Source organism: Elaeis guineensis, chromosome 8 (genome assembly GCF_000442705.2).
Source record: "Elaeis guineensis isolate ETL-2024a chromosome 8, EG11, whole genome shotgun sequence".
NCBI classification, from domain to species: domain Eukaryota; kingdom Viridiplantae; phylum Streptophyta; class Magnoliopsida; order Arecales; family Arecaceae; genus Elaeis; species Elaeis guineensis.
Window position 1 is genome coordinate 76,270,305 of NC_026000.2, and position 26,794 is coordinate 76,297,098.

The window sequence follows — 26,794 nt, forward strand, 5'->3', positions numbered from 1 at the left end:
TATCAGAGACCCATAAATGACCCTATGCACCAACTTATAATCAGGAAGGAGAAACCACCCTAATTTTTCTTGGTCACAAGGGTCAAACTCAAGTGGAACTGCTTTTGTTGGGTATAAAATACCCCCAGCCGAAGTACTCAACAGAATCAACGACTCCGCCAACAAGGCCGACCTTAAAAGAAGACTCCGCTCGGACTCTTACGGAAGCCGGGCTTCATCCTCGACTCCAACGGCTGCAAGACAGACTGCATCCGGACTCCTACGGGAGCCGAACTCCGCCGACGACTTCAACAGCAAGTAGACTCCGCCCGGACTCCTACGGGAGCCGGACTCCGTCCTCAATGTCAACTGCTCCGCCCGGACTCCTACGGGAGCCGGGCTCCATCCTCAACGTCAACTACTCCGCCCGGATCCTACGGGAGCCGGGCTCCATCCTCAACGTCAACTGCTGGTAAGCCCCGTTCGGACTCCTACGGGAGCCGGACTTCGCCTTTAATTTTGATTGCAGGGAGACTCCACCCGGACTCCTACGGGAGCCGGGCTTCATCCTCGACTCCAACGGCTGCAGACAGACTTCGTCCGGACTCCTACGGGAGCCGGACTCCGATGACAACTCCGACCTCAAGTTGACTCCGTCCGGACTCCTATGGGAGCCGGACTCCGTCCTCAACATCGACCGCTGGTAAATCTCGTCCGGACTCCTACGGGAGCCGGACCTCTCCTTTGACTTTGATTGCAGGGAGACTCCACCCGGATTCCTACGGGAGTCGGGTTTCGTCCTCAACTCCAACAGCTACAAGCAGACTTCGTCCGGATTCCTACAGGAGCCGGACTCCGTCAACAACTTCAACCGCAAGTGGACTCCGCCCGGACTCCTATGGGAGCCGGGCTCCATCCTCGACGTCAGCTGCCGGTAAGCCTTGTCCGGACTCCTACGGGAGCCGGACTCCGCCAACGACTTCAATAGCAAGTAGACTCCGCCCGGACTCCTACGGGAGCCGGGCTCCGTCCTCAACGTCAACTGCTCCACCCGGACTCCTACGGGAGTCGGGCTCCATCCTCAACGTCAACTGCTGGTAAGCCCCATCCGGACTCCTACGGGAGCCGGACTTCGCCTTTAATTTTGATTGCAGGGAGACTCCACCCGGACTCCTACGGGAGCCGGGCTTCGTCCTCGACTCCAACGGCTGCAGACAGACTTCGTCCGGACTCCTACGGAAGCCGGACTCCGATGATAACTCCGACCTCAAGTTGACTCCGTCCGGACTCCTACGGGAGCCGGACTCCATCCTCAACATCGACTGCTGGTAAATCTCGTCCGGACTCCTACGGGAGCTGGACCTCTCCTTTGACTTTGATTGCAGGGAGACTCCACCCATACTCCTACGGGAGCCGAGTTTCGTCCTCAACTCCAACAGCTACAAGCAGACTTCATCCGAATTCCTACGGGAGCCGGACTCCGTCAACAACTTCAACCGCAAGTGGACTCCGCCCGGACTCCTATAGGAGCCGGGCTCCGTCCTCGACGTCAGCTGCCGGTAAGCCTTGTCCGGACTCCTACGGAAGCCGGACTTTGCATCTGATTTTGATTGCAGGGGATTCCACCCGGACTCCCACGGGAGCCGGGCTCCACCCACTACCCCAACCGCAAGGAGGACTCCGCCCGGACCCTTACGTGGGGTCAGACTCCGACCACAGCCGAACTTCAGCCGACAGATCTGCACTCCCAGGCCACAGTCACGGCCACGATTCTGCAACACTTCCTGCGGTGGATTCCGCACAGCTCCACCACTCCCTGACAGGCCGCAGTAACGATCGCAGCACTGCTCCACTCCCTACGACGGATCCCACGCAGCTCCATTACTACCTGACAGGCCATGATAAACGGCCGCAATTCTGCTCCACCTCCTACAACGGATACCGCATGATTCTCCCATCCGCTGGCAAGTCACGACAACAAACGCCGCCCCACTTCACGCGGCAGACTCTATGTGGCACGCCCCAGTGATAGCCACGGGTCCATTCCACTACTCTTTGCAGCAAACTCCGCCTGACCCTGGGCAGCCCAATGCCAGACGGTTACAGATACCGCCATCAATCCGTTATCTCCCCTGCCTATAAAAAGGGGGACCCAGATATGTTATTCTATAAGCTCATTTCTTATCTCAAAACTCTGCTAAATTCTCCGTTTGAGCGCTCCATTCTTGTTGAGGCAGAGAACTGACTTGAGCGTCGGAGGGTCTTGCTGGAGCAACCCCACCTCCGGTTTAGACTTCCCTTGCAGGTCCCGACGGCGACCGCGACTTCCCTGACTCCAGCTTCTCCGGTGCAAGCGAATTTTTGCACCAACAGGATTGGCGCTAGAGGAAGGGGGCGAACCTTCGCAGTACCCTTATTCTTAAAGGAGCGTTCAACGAAGCCGCCTCCGATCATCTCCTCCGACACCCACTCCTTATTTTCTCCTGCTGGGTCCACACTCGATGCCTCCACGCAAGGCGTCCACGCGACGGTCCACGGCCTCCGCGGCCAGATCTCAGGCTCCAGCCTCCCCTCCTATTTCTCAACCTCCTCCTCCTCCTCCTCTAGCGGCGGCGGTCAGCGCGGAGCAGTTTGACTTGCTGGCACAGCAGGTCAGAGGCCTCGTCGAAGCTGTGCAAGCAATGTAGCAGCAGCAGCCGCAGGCGTCAGCGCACCCGGAAAGGGCATCTCCGGAATGCCAGAACCCGACGGTGGGGCAGGCCACCTGGGCCAGCCGTCCCGTCCTTCCTGGGAAAACAAACCCGAGGGTAGAGAGCCCTCAATCGGATCACGACTCCACCCCTGGAAGATCCCTGCCCCCGTTCTGCCAGAGGACCCTCGAGACTCGAAGTCGAGAGGATTTCCTGGACCGGAGGCTCCAGGAGATGAACCGGCGGATTGAAGAACTCCGCCATGCACCCCCCGCTTATGGTGAGGATATTTGTACTGACCCTCCCTTCTCCCAAATGATCATGCAGGAACCGATCCCGCCAAACTTCAAGCTTCCCCAGTTCGAAAGCTACGATGGGACTTCGGACCCGGTTGATCATCTAGAGGCCTTCCGGACGATGATGCTGCTTCACGATGCTCCTGACGCCATCTTATGCCAGGCTTTCCCGTCTACTTTGAAGGGAGCAGCGAGGAACTGGTATTCGGCTTTGAACTCGGGTACCATCTTCTCCTTCGATCAAATGAGCCACCAATTTGTGGCCCATTTTGTCAGCAGCCGGCGCCCCCGGAAGGGTTCGGAGTCCCTCATCAACATCAAGCAGAGGGAAGGGGAGTCCATATGGGCCTACATCAACCGCTTCAACATCGCGGCGCTGGAGGTCCAAAACTTGGACCAATTAGTTGCCATGGCCGTCCTGAAAGGCGGCCTTCAGAAGAATGATCTTTTGTTCTCCCTGGAGAAGAAGTATCCCAGGGATTTTGCCGATTTACTGGCTCGGGCTGAGGGATACGCCCAAGCGGAAGAAGCCTTCAAAATGAAGGATGAAGAGACAGCAAGGGAGCGGCAAACGGGAGATTCGAGTAAGCCCGCAGTTGAGAAAAGGCCAAAGGAAGTCCGGCCGCATTCTCGATCCCCTCCTGGGCATAAGTGTGCCCATACTCCACCCCGGGCACGCAGACAGAGAAGCCCGGACCGCGGGGTTCGGTGGGGTTCCCCACCAGGGAGATTCCGCAACTATGCCCCCCTCAATGCCTTGGAGACTCAGGTATTAATGGAGGTCAGGGAGCAGCTCCCTAGGCCGGAGAGGATGCGCACACACCCTGGGAAGTGCAACCCCAACAAGTTCTGCCTCTACCACCGCGACCACGGCCACGACACAGAGGAATGCATCCAGCTCCAGGATGAGATCGAGGAGCTAATTCGGCGAGGTCGACTTGACAGATTCTTCCGCCACAGGCCTGAGGGTAGAGGAGACCAGCCAAGAGCCCTTCCACACTTGAACCGTCGAGAAGGGAGGAGCAACCCGGGGACCGACCTTCCATCGGGACCATCGACTCCATCACCGGAGGGCCTCAAGGAGGAGCGGGCCACCCACGACCGAGGAGCTCGAAAAACCTGTAAATGTATCACTTACGATTTCGCCTTGAATCTAATTTTCTTTCTACTTAACATGCTCTTCCCACCTGGCGTGGATTTATTATGACTGGATACGACCCCACCGAATGCTTAAAACATAGCCATGTCAGGAACAGGAGGAGAACCTCGTCCTGACATGAGCAAAGTCAAAGGCCCGGTTCTTTTAGACCGGATGGGAGGAGAGGCCTTACAACGCCCTAATGTGCCCCCACAGCCATGTCAGGAACAGGAGGAGAACCTCGTCCTGACATGAGCAAAGTCAAAGGCCCGGTTCTTTTAGACCGGATGGGGGGAGAGGCCTTACAACGCCCTAATGTGCCCCCACAGCCATGTCAGGAACAGGAGGAGAACCTCATCCTGACATGAGCAAAGTCGAAGGCCCGATTCCATTTAGACCGGATGGAGGGAGAGGCCTTACAATGCCCATATGTGCCCCCACAGCCCTGTTAGGGACAGGAGGAGAACCTCGTCCTAACTTGAGCAAAGTCGAAGGCCCGGTTCCATTTAGACCGGATGGGGGGAGAGGCCTTACAACGCCCATATGTGCCCCCATAGCCCTGTTAGGGACAGGAGGAGAACCTCGCCCTAACTTGAGCAAAGTCGAAGGCCCGGTTCTATTTAGACCGGATGGGGGGAGAGGCCTTACAACGCCCATATGTGCCCCCACAGCCCTGTTAGGACAGGAGGAGAACCTCGCCCTAACTTGAGCAAAGTCGAAGGCTCGGTTCCATTTAGACCAGATGGGGGGAGAGGCCTTACAACGCCCATATGTGCCCCCACAGCCCTGTTAGGGACAGGAGGAGAACCTCGTCCTAACTTGAGCAAAGTCGAAGGCCCGATTCTATTTAGATCGGATAAGGGGAGAGGCCTTACAACGCCCATATGTGCCCCCACAGCCCTGTTAGGGACAGGAGGAGAACCTCGCCCTAACTTGAGCAAAGTCGAAGGCCCTGTTCCATTTAGACCGGATGGGGGGAGAGGCCTTATAATACCCATATGTGCCCCCACAGTCCTGTTAGGGACAGGAGGAGAACCTCGCCCTAACTTGAGCAAAGTCGAAGGCCCAGTTCTATTTAGACCGGATGGGGGGAGAGGCCTTACAATGCCCATATGTGCCCCACAGCCCTGTTAGGGACAGGAGGAGAACCTCGCCCTAACTTGAGCAAAGTCGAAGGCCCGATCCTTTTAGATCGGATGGAGGGAAGGCCCTGCAACGCCCATATGCGCCCCCCAAGAGGAAAACCTTGCCCTAACTTAAGCAACTTCGACCGATGGTAAGCCCAGCCCGGACTCCTACGGGAGCCGGGCTCCATCGCCGACATCAACTACAGGACAACCCCGCCTGGACTCCTACGGGAGCCGGTCTCCGCTGACAACAGCAACTGCCGATAAACCTTGTCCGGACTCCTATGGGAGCCAGACTTTGCCTATGACTTTGATTGCAGGAAGACTTCGCCCTGACTCCTACAGGAGCCGGGCTCTGTCCACGACGCCAAGGAAGGCTCCGCCCGGACTCCTACGAGAGCCGGGCTCCGCCCACAACTCTAACTTCAAGAGGGATTCTCCGTTCGGACTCCCACGGAGCCGAACTTAGCCTCGACTTCAGCGGAGAAAAAACTCCAAGCAATAAAGGAAGGTAATGGATCGCAACAGTGATGATTGGAAAACAAACAGCGCCCGAGGGCAACTGAAGCTCGGATCCCCGAATTCAAGCCCTAGGAGGGACCCCGGGCCCGAATGGCCCCACGCGAACCTGCAGCCATTGACAGAAAAATGACAACCGGGTATCTTTGAATGGCGTAAAAGTCGAAAAGGAGCTCGGCAGATAACAACCCTACATGGATAAAAGAAGTCGTCGATGACCTTAGGACGACGTAAAAAAAAAAAAAGAAAAAAAAAAGAGAAAAAGAGAAGAAAAAGAGGAAAGGAAAATGAAGAAGCTCGACAAACAACTATTCGATGCAAGATGCAGACAAGGTAGCAAAATCTCCTTTTCATTTAACAAGATATACGTTACAAGACCCGGTGGGTCAAGAAAAAAAAAAAAAAGAAGATATACATCATTGCAAGCCTCACGAACACGGTTCGAGAAGGATATACCGGAGGCCGCTCCCAGCTGCAAACTCCTCTCCCCGTCTCTATCCTTCTCAGTCGCATTCTCCAGTGCGTGTAACGGACCTATCGGCCCTCGCCTCGCCTCGCTTCGCTCCATCTCCGAAGTCCCAACCCTAGGGGAAAAAGGGTGGGATAGATTCCCGGGGGCGATAAGGGCAACGGCAGCAGTGACGAAGACCTGTTTCAAGAAGAGTCGGAGTCACCTTGGAGGCAGCGGTGACGCCAGAGATATGCTCCATCTCCGAATGCTCCACGACAGCCGCCACCCAAAATGCTCCGGCAAGGTCGGCATGCGCTACTTCCACCATCCCCGCAATAGATTTTGCTGCCCCACCGTCGACGCCGACCACTTCTGGTCCCTCGGCCCCGATGGCATCAAGGATCTCGCCACAGCTTGTGACGACAGCTCTGCCCTCTTGACCGGTATCACCCCGCCTTGCTACTCCAAAATTCTCGGGCAGAATAACTTTACGGCGGCCCCCGTTATTAAACCCCTGTTGCTGAAGGAATTCTTCCTTGAGCCCCCTTCAAAACGACGGAGATTCTCACCGGCCGCCGTTCTCCTCCTCGCCTTCCTCCAAGCCCTAGACATCCCTTCAAGAATGGCCTCTGGGGTAGAGGACATGGTGTGGAAACTCTCAGAGAAGAATTGGGGGGCTGAAGAAGGCAAGGACTGGTGCGAGGGAAGTAGCTGAGTAGCTAGGCTCTCAGGTAAAAGAAAGGTACCATCCTATCGACAGGATGAAGCCACGAAGGGAGATTAGGGGGTTTAAATAGCCAACGGATCCTAGCACAGTTATGGCGGCGGGTGTTCCTGGGCCAACTGGTGCGTGCCACGTGTCCCGCATGTCCCCCTCACCGCTATCGAGGGTTGACCGTTCACAAATTTTCGTAGCACGACGCTTGGGATCGCGTTCCGACGGGGGTTTCGAAAAGACTCTTCAGGTCACCTTCATCGAAAAATGGGCTCTGACGTGCACACGTTAAAGGCCAAAATATCTGGGGGTGGCAGTGCACGGGATTCGAAGAGACGGCTTCGGCTGTGCCCATCTCTCTGTACTTCCTTCGTTCAAAATTCAAACTCGGAAGTAAGGGGACTGGTGTTGGGTATAAAATACCCCCAGCCGAAGTCCTCAACAGAATCAACGACTCCGCCAACAAGGCCGACCTTAAAAGAAGACTCCGCTCGGACTCTTACGGAAGCCGGGCTTCATCCTCGACTCCAACGGCTGCAAGACAGACTGCGTCCGGACTCCTACGGGAGCCGGACTCCGTCGATGACTTCAACAACAAGTAGACTCCGCCCGGACTCCTACGGGAGCCGGGCTCCGCCCGGACTCCTACGGGAGCCGGGCTCCATCCTCAACGTCAACTGCTCCGCCCGGACTCCTACGGGAGTCGGGCTCCATCCTCAATGTCAACTGCTCTGCCCGGACTCCTACGGGAGCTGGGCTCCGTCCTCAACGTCAACTGCTGGTAAGCCCCGTCCGGACTCCTACGGGAGCCGGACTTCGCCTTTAATTTTGATTGCAGGGAGACTCCACCCGGACTCCTATGGGAGTCGGGCTTCGTCCTCGACTCCAACGGCTGCAGACAGACTTCGTCCGGACTCCTACGGGAGCCGGACTCCGACGACAACTCCGACCTCAAGTTGACTCCGTCCGGACTCCTACGAGAGCCGGACTCCGTCCTCAACATCGACCGCTGGTAAATCTCATCCGGACTCCTACGGGAGCCGGACTTCTTCTTTGACTTTGATTGCAGGGAGACTCCACCCGGACTCCTACGGGAGCCGGGTTTCGTCCTCAACTCCAACAGCTACAAGCAGACTTCGTCCGGATTCCTACGGGAGCCAGACTCCGTCAACAACTTCAACCGCAAGTGGACTCCGCCCGGACTCCTATGGGAGCCGGGCTCCGTCCTCGACGTTAGCTGCCGGTAAGCCTTGTCTGGACTCCTACGGGAGCCGAACTCCGCCGACGACTTCAACAGCAAGTAGACTCCACCCGGACTCCTACGGGAGCCGGGCTCCGCCCGGACTCCTACGGGAGCCGGGCTCCGCCCGGACTCCTACGGGAGCCGGGCTCCGCCCGGACTCCTACGGGAGCCGGGCTCCATCCTCAACGTCAACTGCTCCGCCCAGACTCCTATGGGAGCCGGGCTCCATCCTCAACGTCAACTGCTCCGCCCGGACTCCTACGGGAGCCGGGCTCCGTCCTCAACGTCAACTGCTGGTAAGCCCCGTCCGGACTCCTACGGGAGCCGGACTTCGCCTTTAATTTTGATTGCAGGGAGACTCCACCCGGACTCCTACGGGAGCTGGGCTTCGTCCTCGACTCCAACGGCTGCAGACAGACTTCGTCCGAACTCCTATGGGAGCCAGACTCCGACGACAACTCCGACCTCAAGTTGACTCTGTCCAGACTCCTACGGGAGCCGAACTCCGTCCTCAACATCGACCGCTGGTAAATCTCGTCCGGACTCCTACAGGAGCCAGACCTCTCCTTTGACTTTGATTGCAGGGAGACTCCACCCGGACTCCTACGGGAGCCGGATTTCGTCCTCAACTCCAACAGCTACAAGCAGACTTCGTCCGGATTCCTACGGGAGCCGGACTCCGTCAACAACTTCAACCGCAAGTGGACTCCGCCCGGACTCCTATGGGAGCCGGGCTCCATCCTCGACGTCAGCTGCCGGTAAGCCTTGTCCGGACTCCTACGGGAGTCGGACTTTTCATCTGATTTTGATTGCAGGGGATTCCACCCGGACTCCCACGGGAGCCGGGCTCCACCCACTACCCCAACCGCAAGGAGGACTCCGCCCGGACCCCTACGTGGGGTCAGACTCCGACCACAACTGAACTTCAGCCGACAGATCTGCACTCCCAGGCCACAGTCACGGCCATGATTCTGCTACACTTCCTGCGGCGGATTCCGCGCAGCTCCACCACTCCCTGACAGGCCGCAGTAACGATCGCAGCACTGCTCCACTCCCTACGACGGATCCCATGCGGCTCCATTACTACCTGACAGGCTACGATAAACGGTCGCGATCCTGCTCCACCTCCTGCAATGGATACCGCGCGATTCTCCCATCCGCTGGCAAGTCACGACAACAAACGCCACCCCACTTCATGCGGCAGACTCCACATGGCACGCCCCAGTGATAGCCATGGGTCCATTCCACTACTCTTCGCAGCAAACTCCGCCTGACCCTGGGCAGCCCAATGCCAGACGGTTACAGATACCGCCATCAATCCGTTATCTCCCCCGCCTATAAAAAGGAGGACCCAGATACGTTATTCTATAAGCTCATTTCTTATCTCAAAACTCTGCTAAATTCTCCGTTCGAGCGCTCCATTCTTGTTGAGGCAGAGAACTGACTTGAGCGTCGGAGGATCTTGCCGGAGCAACCCCACCTCCGGTTTAGACTCCCTTGCAGGTCCCGACGGCGACCGCGACTTCTCCGACTCCAGCTTCTCCGGCGCAAGCGGATTTTTGCACCAACATCTTTCAATCAGCCCCAACTAAAGTCTAATCAAGCTTTGTACAGCCTATTAGCTTTAATAATAATAATGAAAGGAAAATTAATTCTTTAGAGAAAAGCCTAGAAATTCTAGTTAAATCTAATGCTGAATTTATGCAGACAACTGGCCAATTGCTAATAGTAAAGACACAAGCAATAGCCTAATTAGAAATGCAATTAGGTCAATTAGCCACTATCATGAGTGAAAGAGAAAAGGGTAGATTGCCAAGCCAACCCGAGGTTAACGCTAGGACTCAAAATAATCAGAAACTATGGTAAGGAGCCCATATCAACCAATTAAATGCGATCTACACATTAAGATCTAGAAGATAAATAGATAACCATGTGGTTACACCTGGAGAAATAATAAAAGAAATAAAAGACCCACCATTTGAATCTCTATCTGACCAGGGCCAGATTGAAGAACCTAACGAAGCAGAACCTGATTCACCAGCAAAGCCATCACCAAAATTAGTTGGACTAATACCTAAGGTTGTAACACCATTCCCCAACAAACTTAAGTCCAACCAAAATTCAACCCAATTAGATAAGATCTTAGAGGTCTTCAAGCAAGTTAAGGTGAACATTTTCTTACTGAACATAATCCAACAGGTCCCTACTTATGCTAAATTTTTTAAGGATCTATGTACCAAGAAAAAGACCACCAATATATCTAAGAGAGCCTTTTTAGCAGCTAGTGTGAGTTCATACTTGTCGAATCATGTACCAATGAAGTACAAGGATCCGGGATCCCCCACCATCTCATGTATTGTTGGAGAAATCTTAATTAATAAGGTTCTATTAGATTTAGGGGTGAGTGTTAATATATTATCATATTCCGTATATGAGCAATTAGGGTTGGGGAACTCAAGCCAACAGGGATGACCCTACAACTAGCAGATCGATCCTTAAAAGTCCTAAGGGGAATAGTTAAGGATGTGCTAATCAAAATCAGTGACTTTATCTACTTGGTGGATTTTGTGATTTTAAAAACTAAATCAATATCAAATTCGAAGGGTCACATCCCAATCATTCTCGACAGACCATTTCTGGCCATAGCTAATACTCAAATCAACTATCGAAATAGACTAATAATAGATTTGAACATCTTTCACCTGATTGAAATGAACAATCTGAAATGGATTCAAGATATTGTGTATGAACCCATTGACCTCAGTGATGAAGAGTTTGACTTTGAACTCTTGAAGGATCAAGAATTTGAAGAGGTCAATGAAGTTGCTGCAATCAACAGGCATAGGATGAAATCAAGATAGGAACCTCCAGTTGAACCCCTCATTGAAATGAATAAACCATCACCCAAACCATCAATAAAGGAGGCACCCAAATTAGAATTGAAATCCCTCCCCGAGCATCTTAAGTATGCCTATTTAGGTCTAATGAAAACTTTGCCCATAATTATCACATCAAACCTAAATCCTAAACAAGAAGAGAAGTTGTTAGTAGTCTTAAAAGAAAACTGAGAAGTAATAGACTGGATCATGGTAGATATTAAGAGAATAAGCCCTTCCATAGTCCAACACAGGATACACCTAGAGGAAGGGGCTAAACCAACTAGAGGTAACCAGAGAAGACTTAATCCAGCTATAAAAGATGTAGTTAAGAAAGAGATTTTGAAATTACTTGATAACAGAATAATTTATCCAATCTCAGATAGCTCATGGGTAGGCCCTGTACAAGTGGTATCCAAAAAGTTCAAGATAATAGTGGTCCAGAATGAGTCAAATGAACTTATCCCAACTAGGATCCAAATAGGATGGAGGGTCTGTATAGATTATAGAAAATTGAATGCGGCAACAAAGAAAGATCACTTTTCTTTGTCATTTATTGACCAAATATTGAAAAAATTAGACAGATAGGAGTTCTATTATTTTCTTGATGGATACTCTGGCTATAACAAGATCTCCATAGCTCCTGAGGATCAAGAAAAGACTATTTTCACCTATCTATTTGGAACATTTGCTTATCAGCGTATGTCTTTTGGGTTGTGCAATGCACTAGCAACCTTCCAAAAATGTATGATCAATATTTTTTTTGATATAATTGAATCAGCTATAAAAGATGTAGTTAAGAAAGAGATTTTGAAATTACTTGATAACAGAATAATTTATCCAATCTCAGATAGCTCATGGGTAGGCCCTGTACAAGTGATATCCAAAAAGTTCAAGATAATAGTGGTCCAGAATGAGTCAAATGAACTTATCCCAACTAGGATCCAAATAGGATGGAGGGTCTGTATAGATTATAGAAAATTGAATGCGGCAACAAAGAAAGATCACTTTTCTTTGTCATTTATTGACCAAATATTGAAAAAATTAGACAGATAGGAGTTCTATTATTTTCTTGATGGATACTCTGGCTATAACAAGATCTCCATAGCTCCTGAGGATCAAGAAAAGACTATTTTCACCTATCTATTTGGAACATTTGCTTATCAGCGTATGTCTTTTGGGTTGTGCAATGCACTAGCAACCTTCCGAAAATGTATGATCAACATTTTTTTTGATATAATTGAATGATTTTTAAAAATTTTTGTGGATGATTTTTCTATCATTGGCCCTACCTTCTCTGAATATTTAAATCATCTAAGACTTGTCCTAGAAAGATATAAAGAGAAGTACTTAGTTCTTAATTGAAAAAAATACCAGTTCATGGTTAGAGAGGGTATAGTTCTTGATCATGTAGTTTCAAAAAAAGAAATTGAAGTAGACAAGGCCAAGGTAGATCTGATTGCGAGTCTTCCACCACACAAATCTATCAAGAAAATTAATTCATTTTTAGTATATACTGGATTTTATAGAAAGTTCATAGTTAATTTTAGCAAAGTAGCTCACCCATTAACAAACTTATTAGTAAAAAAAATAAATTTTCAGTTCACTCTTGAGTGTCTAAAGTCTTTTGAGTTCTTTAAAAAGGTATTTATTTTAGCTCCTATCATTCATCCACCTCTCTGGACTAAACCTTTTGAACTCATATGTGACGCATCCAATCATGCTGTGGGTGCCGTCTTAGGTCAAAAGATTAATAAGCTGTCTAGAGTTATTTACTATGCTAGTAAAATCTTAAATGATACGCAGCTTAATTATACTACCATAGAAAAAAAATTTCTGGCTATTGTCTTTGTCCTAAAAAAATTTAGATCCTATTTGATTGGAGCCCACATCATTGTGTATACTGATCACTCAGCCATTAGACATCTCCTAGTAAAGAAAGACGTCAAGGCACGCTTGATCCGATAGATCTTGCTCTTTCAAAAATTTGATCTAAAAATTAGGAACAAAAAAGGAATAAAAAATTTAATAGCTGATCACCTGTCCCGATTAATAGATGTGCCTTCCAATGAACCACCAATTAGAGAATCTTTTCCTGATGAGCAACTTATGTCTGTATCGATCGAATCATGATATGCTGATATAGTCAATTATTTAGACACCGATGAGATCCCTGCACACTGGACCACTCAGGATAAAAATAAATTCTTTCTCTAAATGAAGTACTTTATTTGAGATGATCCTTACTTGTTCAAACAATATCCTGACCAAATCATTAGAAGATGTGTCACGGATAATGAGGTCAGAAATATTTTATCTTTCTGTCATGATCAAGCATGTGGTAGTCACTTCGCATCCAAAAAAGACAGTTGCAAAAGTCCTCCAATGTGGATTCTATTGGCTCAATTTATTTAGAGATACACACGAATACTATAGAAGTTGTGCTCGGTGCCAACATATGGGTCAAATCACTAAGAAAGATATGATGCCACTCAATCCAATCTTAGTGGTTGAAATTTTTGATGTTTGGGAGATCGATTTTATGGGACCATTTTCAAACTCCATTAGGAATGAATATATTTTAGTAGTTGTCAATTATGGTTCTAAGTGGATAGAAGCTATTCCACATAAATCTATCGATAGTAAAGTGGTCATTAAATTTTTTTAAAAAAATATTCTCTTCTATTTTGATACTTCTAGAGCAATTATTAGTGATCAGAAGAAATACTTTTTCAACTGACCCTTTGCAATATTAATGAAGAAATATAATGTCACCCACAAGTTAGCCACCGTATCACCCTCAAACCAGTGGACAAGTAGAAGTGTCAAATAGATAAATCAAACAAATTCTAGAGAAAACCATTAATGCCAATAGAAAGGGCTGGTCATTGAAATTAGAAGATGCACTTTGGGCATACCGCACCACCTTTAAGATCAAACTAGGAATGTCTCCTTATAGGATTATGTTTGAAAAATCTTTTCACTTGCCTATTGAGTTGGAACATAAAGCCATGTGGGCCATCAAAAATTAAACATGGACTTGGATGTAGTCGGACTATAGGAAGCTTCAAATTAATGAATTAGAAGAACTTAAAACTGAAGCTTACGAGAATGTCAAGGTATACAAGGAACAAACAAAAGTATTCCATGATCAAGTAATTCTTAGAAAATCTTTTACTTCTGGACAGAAAGTTCTCTTATACAATTCTAGGTTACATCTATTTTTTGAAAAGCTTAGATCTAGATGGACAGGACCATTCTTAGTTAAAGATGTCTTCCCGTATGGAGTTGTAAAAATTGAAAATCCAAGCAATGATGCTATATTTAAAGTGAATAGTCAATGATTAAAACCATTCTGAACTATCCATTGAAGTTATTGAGGAAGCTATGATTCTCTATGAACCAACATATCTCGATTAATCTACTTTTAGTATTCAGTCAGATTGAAGATTTTAAACTTAGCGCTCCTGGGAAGCAACCATGTTCTTTGCTTTCTAATTTTAGTTTTCTTTTAATTTGGTTAGGTTTATTAGGTTCGATCTCAAGATGAGCTCCATTAGGGACAATATCGGCTAAGTTGGGGTGAAAGCTCAATAAAAATTCCTCTTCAGGTGCCTTCACTTCCTTTTATCCCATTTTGTGCATAAATTTAGTCATTTTTTTTATTTTTTAGGGGCATGATGATAAGTAAAATAAATATATATCTGGAGCTACCTTCTATCTTCATATTCTTATGCTTGTCATATCTTAGACTTGAGGTAAATCATATATTTTCGATAAGTAGTTGATTGAACTATCATGATAATTTTTGAAATATTGAGGGGAGAAAATATTAATAGACTCAAGTAAAAAAGTTAAGTTAGAATAAAATTAATTTCTAGATAAATTCTAACCCTCCTTTTCGCATTAAAGAAAATTCTACTTAGGTGTGTATGGGTATTGACCAATGCAAAGTTTTCAGTATCAGTTATCAAAAAAAAAAAAAAAAAAAAAGAAGGGGCAAGTTATAAATATTGATCTCCCACTAAGTAACCGGGCCTTTTTACCTCAAGAAGTATTGATGTTCACATCAAAAAATGAGCAATGTAAAAACTTTTTAATTTTTTTATATAAAAATAAAAAAAAAAAAGAGAACAAACTTGCACCAAAATAATACCTCACCACTCTTTTAGAGTAGAAGATTTAAGGATAACTATAGGAGTTCGTTAACAATTATCTTAGAAAAATAATGAATTTGTACTTAATTAAGTTGCTAGATGCTATTAATATCCTAATGACATGTTTCATCAACTATATAATAGAATATTTTTTTTTTATAAAAAGATGTGAGAAAAATCTTTAAGTCTGAGCAAAGTTGTGTATGATATTTATAGTTTTCGATAATTCCTTAACTATTCTCTAATACGTAATTCATGAACTATCGTTATTCGAGGACGAGCAAAATTTAAATTGAAAGGTATGATAAATATTTAAATTAAATTATTAAAAATATTTAATTTTATTTAATTATTTTTTATTTATTAAAAAATTAATATTTTTTAATTTATTTTATAATTAATTGATAGATTGAAATTAATTTGATTATGGCACAGATGCAGATGTGATGCATGCACAGAATGGCATTCAAAATTATGAATAAAAAGAGGATATGCATGAAAATAATACAAAAGGAAAATTCTTTCCCGACTTTTGTGGGCTTTGGCATGACATTAAAGAGACGGGTCCACATGCATTTAAAGCATTAAAAGATTTGTGTGTGGCTGAGTGTGGCTCACAGAGAAAAGGCGGGCGTTGGTCTTGGCTGGGCTTGTACGCGAGAAGTGAGGAGCATGCGGCTGAGGAGTTTGAAGCAGGTGCGCAGGAGAGCAAACCCACAAGCAAGGCTTGAGCACGGCGCAGTGCTGTGCATGTGGACCAGACGTACGCATGAGCACGGAGTGGTTTGAAGGCCCAAGACTCGGCCCGCTTGGTGCTGGCGGGTTCAAATAAAATTCAAATGGGCGATCAAGGCATTCACGCTAGGTTAACGCTGCTAAGTCACACGGACGAAGGGCCTAGACGTGGTTTGAAAGCGCGTGCCCATGAGATGTGAACAAAGAATGCGGCAAGTGGTTCATACGGAGACGAGCGTAAAATATCTGAAATGCAAAAATAGATGTATCTGATGTTAGATGTATGTCCTACAAGTCAATATGACCGATACATTATAATAAAATTAAGACATAATTTTATACTTAATACATTGATTTGATCAATAAAATGACAAGTTTTAATTTTTATTCAAGTATGATATATCTTTGAATCATCCATGAAATTAATATTTCGATATATATTCTCAAAAGTATTGAGAATTAGAGATATGTATTTAATTTCTAAATACTTTCGGTCATAGTATCATCATGAGGACGGTGATCGATCTAGATAGACTGGCACACAGATCGCTTTCTTTGGGGTATATGAGTCTCTGATCTACAGTGTAGGGACACTGAACGACGAGTGCGAATAGTTGTTAGAGAACAACTGGTACTGCGCATGATCATACGAGAGATCACTTGGATTTCTACTCGATCATCAGTAATTATTTCGATGCTGTAGTTGTGTGAATGGTCCTTTGATCTGTGATGGTATGATTGCTCGCAGTGAGGCTGCTGAAGTTTGACTAATACATAAATATGATCTCAATGAGCCATTGTAGTGGATGTTGGCGACAGTTGGTCCACTATAGGAGTAGGATGCACATCAAGATGGAATCTATCGATCTTGATAGAAAGAAGTAATCTTATGAGATTTGAGAGGCTAAGTCCGAGAGTCTGTGGCCACAGTAATGTGATTGTTAGAAAAGAATTTTCATAAGGATCATAATTGAATTTGAGCTGATCGAATCTATCATATGACTGATGATGAGGTTTGATGATTTATCCATGACTTGCCATCTAGTCGGGACTCACGATAGAAAGACTGAATCATACGTGAACTATACCTTAAGGTTCTTTTTTGGTTCTACTGGGTTACCACTACATACTACTAGGTGTCACTGGTAGATTGTGAGAGCTCACTAGGATTGCTCAGGATCAACAATCCTTGATGAATTAGAGTAAAATTATTTTGACCCATTGAAAAGAGTTTCGATAATACAATTATAGAGATCATTGTATATTTTACTATCAGATAGAATTGAACCTATGGGGTCACACAATAAAAGAATTAGATCTAGAATAAGCAATTGGGCTTATGAAGTCTCAATTGGGTTTAGAGAAATCTTATTGGGTTCAAAGTAATCTTGCTAGTACATGGTTGGACCTAATTTTTTCTTTACATTTAAATTTTTTATTTAATAAGATTAATTCAAATTTAACTACCTACTAATAATCTAAATGAATTAGATTCATTGGGCTCCAATTGTTAGGCACCTAAGGTTTTGGATCAAATGAATTAAGGATTCAAGTCTTTAATTAATTTTCTTGATAATTTTGGTTGGACGCCACTTGATTTGATCAAGTTGGGTGTGTCCACCCATTAAAAGATGGTGGGACTAGCATGGGGTGTCCCATGGGTGCCATGTTGGGTGTGTTTTTGTAGATGCAAAGGCTCTAATAATTGGTACCTAAAGGATCTCCTAAAGAGAGTCAAATAACTAAAAGAATAAGGATTTCTAATACAAGGAGGAGTTGTATTAAGTGGTTATTTAATTTTGAATAAAATTCAAACCTTATACCTATTTAAAGAAGCCTTCTCTAAGGCCTCTAGAAAATTTAACCAGTAGCCCTATGCCTCCCTAGAAGAGCCCACGCCCCCTCTTTCTCTTCTCCCTCTATTCTCCCTTGGAGATCCAATGCCTAAGCTTGGGCATCCTCCATCTTCAATGCCCAAAGGTATTTGGGCATCCCATATCCCTTGCTGATTTTTAGTCCCTGGTTGCTTTATAATTTAGGAAAGAAAAGCAAAAGAAGAAGAGAAGAAGACAATCAAGAAAAGGATCAAAGAGTTGATCGCGATCCAAGCTTCATTCAGATTCGCAGGCTGATTTTTCTTAGAGAAGAAAAATCAATATCAAAGAGGACTGTTCCAGACTAATCCTGAGTGGATACCCATAGAAGTCGGGTACTTGCATAGCTAAGAGAAAGTCTCTTCTCTTCCAGATCCAGATCTAAAGAAAGAAATTACGAAATAGGTATGTGATTTGATCACATATTCAATTTTAGCATATGTTCAATTTCAGCATATGAAGTAGATCATAGTAGTTTTTATTTTATGCATACATGATGAAAATTAAAAGGTATTTTAATTTTCTATTCCACTGTGATATTTAGAAAAAAAAATTTTACAACATACATGCATGCCCCTACATTGAAAATCTAACAGTGGTATCAGAGCTACGGATTTCATATGCATGAAATTGATATATATATATTGAAAAATATTTTAAAATTTGATTTTTTTCTTAATATATGAGATGTATAGATGAGTATTTTGAATCTAAAATTTATTTTTGATTTAATTTTAGAATATATAGTTGATATGTGAAAGCATGCATAGTCTAAATTTTGTTCTAGAATGATTTCTAGTTCATAATCATGTGATATGTAGATGCATGTGTAAATCTAAAATTTAATTTAACCTGATTCATGATTCATATATGAGATATATGATTATGTATTTAAGTCAGAAAATTATTTTCAATATGATTCATGATTTGTATATGAGATATATGATATCATGTTATGATCTGAATTTTGTTTAGATCTGAATTTTACACACATATATATAAGATATATATTTATATATTAAATCTGAAAATTAGTTTCATGATTTAAAATTTATCTTTCATGTAAAAAAATTAAATTTAAAATTTAGTTTTGAAATCTGAAATTTGTATTTATGCATGAAGATTTTGGTTACAAGAAAATCAAAAATTAGGTCATGTAATTAGATTGCATCTAGGATTTTTGATTTGAATGTAATGGGTTTAATTTGATTAAGTAATTGATCAAACTGAGTCAAGTATTGATTAAGGCTAGATCAATTAAGTTATATGATCATACAATTATTGTTGATCAAATCGATTGAATCCCATATGTAAAATCAATTAACTTAAGGACTTAATTCGGCTCGATGGCTTGAGCATAATTCACTTAAGCTAACCTATTTGGACCAATTGACCTATTGGTGTCTAAGGCAAGTAATTGAGAGGTGGTTATTTAATTAGTTCCGTTAGCTGATTCGATCAATTTATTGGTGTCTAAGGAAAGCAATGAGGAGATTCCCATCAATCTTCATTTACCTAACCAATTTGAAAGATTGAGTTTTGAATAAGGTTGCTTGTATTTTGGTTTAGCTCATGCCAATTAGATCGGTCATATGATGACTGATTAGATGAGATCTAAACCTAAATCTCTCCACAAATATTAAGTCCATAGGTCTTCCACCATTGTAGATGTGCGGGCGTGCTACTAGTGTTGATTATTCTCGGCTGGTTACAGTGGTTCAGTTGTACTGAAAATATATAATTACTCTATTAGCAAAGAGTTACTCCAGGGTAAGGATGGGGTTGGACCCAATAACTGTTAGATGAGGGACCCAATGACGGCCTTATACCTGCTTGTAAATAGTGGGTCAGGCTTAACCAAGGAGTGTAGTCAATAATTGTTAGGTGAGCCCACATAATTTAAAGATCAAGTCACTGTGACATGCTTAGAGAAGTATCTGAGTAAAGAGTTATCCATGTATCGATATGCATGTTACCAATAACTATTAGGTGAGGTATATGGCATCGGTGGGACCGCAGTACCCACTAGAAATCTATTTGTCACATTAGGATTTTTATTTTCCACCCAGGGAGTGGAGAGATCTAAAAAATTAGTGAGAGTCATTGTTTGCATCTTAAAGTTTGTAGAAACAAATATAATTTTAAAGTATAAAAGTCTAACTTGAATCTCTACTTTTGCAGTTAAACAATGTTAGCCTCAAATCCTCTAGCCTGCATCATTGAATCCAATTGCTGTTGGAAAATATATCCCAAAGCCAATCGTCAGCCTGTTGATGGTTGTGCTAATTGATGTAATTGTATATAAATTAATTAATAAAATATTTATTTGATAATTTTTATCATAAGCTTGTACATCATCTATATCGAATTTTTGTGTTGTGATGAAAGTCCTTAGGACTATTTTAAAATTGATAAAGAATGATTTATCATTTAGTCCTTAAATGAGTTCGCGACCAAATGATATGCTATTACTAGGATGATAGACATATCAAGTGTAGGTCGTTGTATGCTATATAGGTTGGTTATCCTCTTAACCAAGGAGCGTGAAGATGCTGGTATGGCATACAGGTGTAATATAGGAGTATATTTCACTGAACGTGACCAACTTCAGAGTACTCTACTATCAAGAGTCACTCCGAAGGAATATGGGTATAAGTGTCCCTCCGATCTCAAATCAACATGGTGACTTGCAAGCAACTCACTATGCTTTGGTGTCAGACTATCTAAATTTCTAATTCAAGATCAGAAGGTTTCTAGGCACAGTCAAGTACTTATGAAGTCGGTGCGTGAGTCAAGATGGAATTGACCGCTCCAAGAGATTGGAGAGAATACTTTATGTTTTAATTTAGTAAGACCTTGGTCAGGGCAATCCTTGTGAGGAGTCATAGGATTTATTAGGTTGAGACATATAATGGATGTACTATTAAGAGTTGACAATTTAAACTTTAAGTCATCCGAGCATTAAAGATCAAAGGAATGAATTATACAGTAACTATATCCAAATAGGTTATTGAGTGTTGCTTTGCATACATTCGGGCTATCCAGATGTCGGGTACTATTACTAGATGGTTACTTCGATTGGTACAAAAATCAATTTTTATACTATCAATTTAGATTTGAATCTATGGGGTCACACACATTAGAAGTTTCTCTCCGATCACATGGTAATCTGAATAGTCCCAGTAAACGAGGACTCTGGTGAAGAGTCCCACTAGATGGAGACTCTAGAGAAAAGTTTCACTAGACTTAGATTTTATTATTAATAGAAGATTAATTAGTGATTAGATCATTAATTAGCTTAATTTGATTGAGCATTAAAGTCTAGATCAAGTTTGATTAAATTGGATTCAATCAGGTCAAGTCCGATTAGGTTATGAGATGACCTAATCGGTAAGGGAGAAATGATCCTAATTTGATCAGATCTATGGCTCAATTAATTATTGATTTGATCGAATTTAATCAAAATTATAGGAGCCTAATTAGATTAAGTTCATCATATTTTATTTGGATCTAATTGGATTGGATTTGAAAGAAATCCAATTGGTTAAATCCTAGAGTCCCAAATGAGTGAGATTCTCTCCCTTGCGCCACCCAAATTATCTCACACCTTCTCTCACCATACAAAATCAGTTTGTGTATGAGAAACTAAAAAATAATTATTTTTTTATCATCTATTAAGGATAAAAATTGGTTGATTTTGATTTGAATTCAAATTGATTTGAATTTCAACTTAAAACCTTATCCATATCCTTCCACAAGTTGGCTGTTTTTTAAGGGGCTCACTATGTGCGTGAAAAGGAAGTCTTTCTAATTGATTTTCATACCCAATTTTTTCTTAAGTCTCTTTTTAAGTTATATAAGGGTGAGAAAAGTTGGAGTTAATTTGAAATTCAAAATGGTTTGAATTGCAACAAACTCCAGCCCTTATCCTATTTATCTGGTGTGTGCAACAATCATAAAAAGCCCACAATTTTGTCCACCAAAAGAGGAGAGCTTTTCACCGTGAGATATTAGAGAGAAAGTGGGGTGAAAATTCTTCTTTGGTGTTGCCCAGCTATGCAACCCAAAAGGGGGGGTGAATTGGGTTTTTAAAAATTTTAAGCTTAACTAATTACTTATGAAAAGTATTTGTTAAAAGCTTGATGAATGAGAAGAAAGACTTTAATTCAAGATTAATTACCTAAAGCAAGAATGCAAGGATATAATAAAGAAATAAAGAGAAACAATAAAGCACACCACAAACACAAGGATTTATAGTGGTTCGGTGCCAACCTTGCACCTACATCCACTCCCCAAGCTCCTACTTGGGAATTCCAATCCACTATACTTGTATTCAACCCGAATACAAACGTCGAAACTCTGACACTAGCTATCCCAAGCTAGTCCACTTATTTCTTGGGTACAAACCAACCCAAAAACTCCGATTTCAGGTTCGGATCAACCTTCCCTTTTTTGGAAATCCTCCAAAAATAAGAACAATTACTCACAAAGAGTAAGACAGTTTAGAGCATAAATAAGTACAAGAATAGCTCCTTAAATGAGCGAATATAACAATAAAAATACTTTACTCAAATGAAGAAGCCCCTTTTGGATTTCCTCAAGGTGGATGAAGAGTTGAATGAACGCTTGAGGAGATCGTGAACTTTGATTGAAGACTTCTTGAAGGCTTTGAAAGAGCTCTTGATCAAGGTTGAAAAGTTGGCTTGAAAAATCTCTCTTTGAATGCTCTTGAATGCCCTTTTGAATGCTCTTGCTTTTCTCTTTCACAATCTCTCGTGTATATTGTAGATCTCTTGTATCTCTCGTGTATTTTGTAAATCCCTTGTCTCTCTCGTGTATATTGTGGATCCCCCTTTTTGTTTTTCACCTTTTGAAACCTTTTATAGCTTTAAGAAACAAGGAAAAAATTTTAGACAGAAAAAGAGCCATTAGAGCATTTTAAGGGAGCATTAAAGGCAATTAAAATAGGCAAAAAATTAGCTGTTGCGGACAATTTCCGTCGCAGGGGTCGACTCATGAGTCGACTCATGCTTCAGGAGTCGACTCATGAGTCGACTTCTATTGCAACAGCCAGAAATGTTGGTTTCTGGATTTTTTGGTCCAAACCAGCAGAGGTCGACTCATGAGTCGACTCATGCCTTATGGGTCGACTCATGAGTCGACTCACAGGTCGTGCCAAGCCAAAAAACCAGCGTGCCAAGGAAAATTTTTGCGTGCCAATCAGCTCATTGTGCCATGAGTTGACTCATGAGTCGACTCATGCACTTCAAACATTCATAACTTCAAAAATATAAGTCCAAAAATAATAAAATTTTCACCAATAGATTACAAATCATTTGTTCTACCAAATGATACTATCAAATCAGGATTTTAGTAAAATTACGATTTTGCCCCTGAAGAGCATAAAGATTTTTTCAATTTAAAAATATTTGTATCCCTTCAATCTGCTTTGTAATCATCAAAATCAATCAAGGAGCAACAATCTCCCCCTTTTTGATGATGACAAAATACTTGAACAAAAGCATTTATGTGAATGCATTATAGATGCTTGAAAAGAGTATGATTCTTTTGGCATGTGATATAAATGGTCATATACAAAAATAGTTTGTCCATTTTCTTAAAGATTTGAAGATATGCTCATTGGATTATGTGATTTTGGTGTTAGAGTGGAAAACTTATTTTTGTTATCAGAGCAAGCTGTATTTTGAAAATTTGCTCATTCTCATTTGATTTTAGTTTTAGCATCAGAGCAAAAAATAATTATGTGCTTTAATTGCTTTTGATACAAAAAATAATTATGTGTGCCAAAGCATGTTTAAGAGTTGATTTGGAAAGTGTATTAGATCATTTTGAGTTTAAGATGTATCAGAGCAAGAGAAAAATAAATTTTGCAATGTATCAGAGCAAGAAAAATAATTTTACAATGTTATCAGAAAAAATTTTACAATGTATCAGAGAAAATTTTACAATGTATCAGAGCAAGTTAAAAAAAATTTTAAGATGTATCAGAGTAAGTTAAATTTCTTAAGATATATCAAGGTAAATAAAATTTCAAAAGATGTATCAGAGCAAGTTAGAATTTTGAAGTATATCAGAGCATATTTAAATTTTTAAAGCAAATCAGAGCATATGTAAAGAAGTAATTTAAAAGTTACTTATTTGCATTGTACTTAGCATTGTACTTTTGATATTATTTTTTTAAATTCTCCAATTCATTCATTAATTTCTCATAATTTGTAGTTTTGTTTTTGATGGGTTGCTTTTTCTTTAATTGCTCATAATTTGTAGTTTTGCTTTTGATGGGTTGCTTTTTCTTTAACTGCTCATAATTTATGGTTTTGCTTTTGATGGATTGCTTTTTGTTTAATTTCTCCCCCTTTTTGACATCATCAAACATGGTTAACTCCTCTTTTTTTTGAAACATTCTTTAATTTCTCTCCCTTTAGAGTTTATCACAGATGTTTGCTCCCCCTTAATACAGCAATTATTAACAGCAAACAACAACAAAGAGAAGACAATATTTCAACAAGGAGAATATATATACCCAAAATATGATCGACATCATTACAAAAGGTAGAAATATAAGTAAAAGATGATACCATAAAACCATAATTGTTTCAATACATAGTTCATAATATAAAAGTCAACCAGCTAATTGTCAATACATGGCCCCAAAATACAGATCCTAGAACAAGACACTAACACCTAGGATCTAGTAATGATCATGAGAAGTCATGGATCGGAGTCATCAGATATGGGATGAGAAGCTGATGGATCTCGATCAGAAGTGCGTCCTCTACCCCGTCTGCCTCTGGCATGAGCAGGAGAGCGAGATGAACTGGGTGGCTGAGAATGCTGAGAGGCTAAGGACTGAACAGAAAGGATGAGTCTGATGGAATCAAGTACGTTCAGTGCTCTGGAAACAGACTGAAGTAGAGCAGTGAACGGAGTGGATGCATGCTCACTCGATCCTCGGATCTCTCTCCTCAGTAACTCATATCCACCCTCCAGTGCTCCTCTGAGCCTGCCAGCCTCTGCAGTGAGGTCTGTGACCTCAATAGTTGACTCCTGTGGCTGAGGATGGGCCAAAGCAAGGACTTGCCCCTGCAAGTCAAGAACTCTGCCAGTCAGTCTCCAGACGGTGTCCTCAAGCTGCTGAATCTGGATGGACTGATCTGATATCATTTGAAACACAGTGGAGATGTGGGGAGTCATGGTCTGATCAGAAGAAGTGGCTCCTGGTGCAAAAGTAGTACTGCTCCACTGACTAGATAGCAAAGAAGCCACACGCTGTGATATTTGCTCAATCTGATCATCAGCCAGTCTGAACTCTGATTGAGGTGCTCTGCTCTCTGGCTGATACACTGGTGTAGGCATCCTAGTAAACTCTGAAGGGCCAGCCTCTGTATCAGGAATGAACTGGATATTTGGTGATGCTGCCCTGAAGTCATGGACAGGAGATGATGGACCTTCTTCTTCAGCTCTGTCTTCAGTTCTGTCTTCAGCTCTCTCCTCAGCTCTTTCTTCAGAGCCCTTGATCCAACCACCATCAGTCTTTGTAAATCCCATTCGGTGCAGGGTGTGTTGGTTGAAAGTGTCCACATGAGAGAGCTTAGTAGAAGCCTCCCCCTCACAGCTAACTCCAAACCTCCTAAATACTCGAGTAAGGGCCATACCATAAGGCAAGTGTGCCTTGGATCTGTTCAAAGTCTCTCTCATGGCCTCTATCATAAGTGCAGGGAGGTTCAGGGGGGTCTGAGTGATGACATGAAACATGATACAAACATCTCTGCTGGAAAGTAAATCATGCCTACCACTCCTAGGAAAGAAGAGCTTCGTTACCATCTGATGCAGGATCCTCATCTCAATAGACAAAATCTTTGCTTCCAATTTGCTTAAACTTTCTGAGTAAGTTCCCCCTAGAATAACTCTGATCCCCTCTTCTTTTACTGGGAGTTCCATATAAGAGTAACCCTCACTAGGCAACTGAAGTATTTCTCCCAATATACTAGAATCCAAGCAAATATCAATACCCTTGACTGTTGAAGTCACTGACCCATTTCCATAATGTAGATTCTGGTAGAATTCTCTAACTAGGTCAACATAGGTGACTTCCTTAAGGGAGCAGTAGAAATCCCATCCTTGGTTTTTAATCTTAGTTGCAAATGTAAAACCCTCTTTTTCAAAGAACCGAAAATCTATATTTTTCCCGGTTTCAACTTTTCTATCAGAAAGAGGATTCTTACTGGGGCTTAGGGAGGGATGAGGGGGACCTTGAGCAGATACTGAAGCTGGAGTGGGAGCAGTGGAAGACTGAGCAGCTTGCCTTTTCTTTCGGACATTTTCCTCAGGCTCACGGACTGACTTTCTTCTTTGGGGAAGCTTCATCTTCGGAGCCATATTCACTACAGTAGCAGACAAGGAGACTTGGAGGAACAAGTGAATGAGTGGAGGAGGGATCACAAGAGAGTGAAGAGGAATTTTGGTGGAGAAAAGAGGTGGATTTGGGAAGAACGGTGGAGTGCTAGGGCACGCTCCAACCGTGCCAAACAATGGGAGAAAGCACAAAAATCTCTTTCCAAGGTGGCGATTTTTGGTGGAGAGGAGGGGAGAAGTGCCTCGAACTAGATCCTTGGATTTGGAGCAAAAGGAATTGGAGAAGTCGGCTTTTGGAAGGAGGAAGATGAGAGGATGAGTCGGCTCACGAATAGGATCCCGTATAAAAACAATGAGCCCGTGGGAAGTTTGAGGAAATAACAAATTTGCCATTGAGTCGACTCATGGGGGTCGACTCATGAAGTTCAGAAATTCAAAAAAAATATGAATAAATTCCAAAAAAATTTAAAATTTTGGGAGAAGGAGTTTTGCTCAAAGATAAGTTTTTAGAATGATAAATTTGAGCTTTTGGGACCAGGATAGATGTTGGAAATTGAGCTCTAAGAATTTTTGACATCAATTCTTGGAAATTGAGAAAAATTTAGGCATATGGATCTA